The sequence below is a fragment of the Odontomachus brunneus genome, unplaced genomic scaffold (assembly GCF_010583005.1).
Source record: "Odontomachus brunneus isolate Ranch 3 - 2012 unplaced genomic scaffold, Obru_v1 Obru_scaffold_086, whole genome shotgun sequence".
Lineage (NCBI taxonomy): Eukaryota > Metazoa > Arthropoda > Insecta > Hymenoptera > Formicidae > Odontomachus > Odontomachus brunneus.
In genome coordinates, this window is record NW_022639536.1 from 1,228,916 (window position 1) to 1,231,055 (window position 2,140).

The following is a 2,140-nucleotide window of genomic DNA, read 5'->3' on the forward strand; positions in this document are numbered from 1 at the left end:
AGCAAATTGAGCGCAGATTGCGCGCAGATTGGTCTGATGAACAATTGATAAACAAGAAAGATAAAATATGATTCAAAAGTTATGACAGATGATGAAATCGTGGTTCATCATTCCAGCAGTTTTTTTTGTAATCAAAATTCTTTTCAGAATCATCGCCTGGGTGCACCCAGATATCATATTTTATCTTTCTTGTTTATCAATTGTTAAACAAGGATAAAACGATATTTGGATGCACCCGGGCGATGATTCTGAATGCAGCCCTGCTCGTATATATGCGTGCGAGTGTTGTAGCCAAAAAAAATAACAACTTCGTGGTTCGGCAATTTCACGAGATTTAAAGACGTAACCCGCCCTTCCCTCTTTATCTGTGTAAATTATAATTTGAAAAATTTATAAATATATGTTTTATCTTTTCGAAATTTCTCTTTGTACCTTTTCGAATATGTCCATATTATTGTTATCGCAACATTACATTCCATTTGGTTGTTATCTTTAATGCTTTAATTAATATAATGCAAATATTTACAACACGAATAATGATATATTACAATACTATAATAAAATAGAAAATGCTTTTTTACTATCTTTTATATTCTGTTACACTTTTTTTATATTCCGTTGCACAGTGATAAGAAAAGTGTGGAAGGTCTTTTTAAATAAATATTTTTGTAAACTTATCCAAGAATTATTACAGTAGAGTATGATTTCAGTTTACCAAAGTTGAATAAATAAATTTTTCTCTTTAATTAAATTAAAAATTAACAAAGCAAACTAAACAAGTTACCGTTAAAAATAAATTATGATATATGATATTAATATATATGTTTATATGTATATGTACATATGTACACACACGCGCGCGCATGTGTAAATACCCAGATAGCCAAACCTGCGCGAACAGATTTCGAGCAGAGCTTGCTATCAACTTTTGATGGCAAATAGATAACAAATTTGATGCAGGATCTGTTATATCAAATCTTGCTGTCAAATTGCCGCCAAATATGCGGCAGAGCTTGTTGTCGGAAAATTGCTGCAGATTTGTAGCAAAAACCGCGCAGAGCTTGTAGCGATTTGACGGTAGATTGGGGGCAGAAACCGCGCAGACCTTGCTGCGCTGCAGGCTTTGTGTGGTTTTTGCTGCAAATTTGGCACCAATTGCCCGACAGCAAGATCTGTCGCCAAAACCGTAGCCTAATGTAGACACAGATGGCTATGGTTTTGCTGTGGATTTTTTATCAAATTTTCTGCCAATCTGCGCGCAATCTGCGCTCAATTTGCTTACTGGGTAATAAATGACACTTATGTAAAGTTATGTGAAAAGATATTATTTTCTAAAATAATCTATACAACAGTTGTAATAGATAACAGAGGACATTTGACAATGCTAAACTTCTATGTGCGCGGATGAAGAAAATTAAATTCAAGAGAAAAATCTTTTATTATTTTCAATTTTCGCAATAATTATTGTGCAATTCAAATTATTAACGAATAAATTTGTTGGAAAGTATAGGACGAACTATATGGATAGATATATTTATTAACATCGGCTTGGATCTGATCATTAATAATCTATATTAATGATCTATGAAAAGCGGATGCATTTATCTTTTTATTATTCTTAATATTTTGATGTTTAATATTTAACACATTTGTATGTAATTTAAATATTTGTATAATTAATAGGTGCGAGAAGGAAGTGCGCGCACGGCGAGAAACGACAAACAGCATAAGCATAAGTTTCACGCCGGCCGTCTGCTCTCTCTTTTCCGAGCATGCATTTGCTGCCTCTTTCTTCCCCGAACGATAGCTATAGTGTACGCGACCGACATATATTATAGCTCGGTCGAAGCGCGTACACGGCAAGCAGCCGTATACGCGTATCCCCTCCTGCGCGCCGCTGTCGAGCCGCCGCTTACGGACTCGGTCGCTCGCTGTGTGCGTGGCCTACGTCATGCTGTAAGCGGAGTAAAACTGTGCACACTGGTGCAGCGGTGTGCGAGTCTGTCCGACCACCCGCTGGGTCTGCCTTTTATTGTGTCTTAATTAAGATTTTTTCGCGAGAAAACCCCCCCGCGAATGCGCCACCGAACGGCGTTGCGCGGAGTCTCTCGCGGTTGTGCGGCGGCTCGGCGAGCGGCGG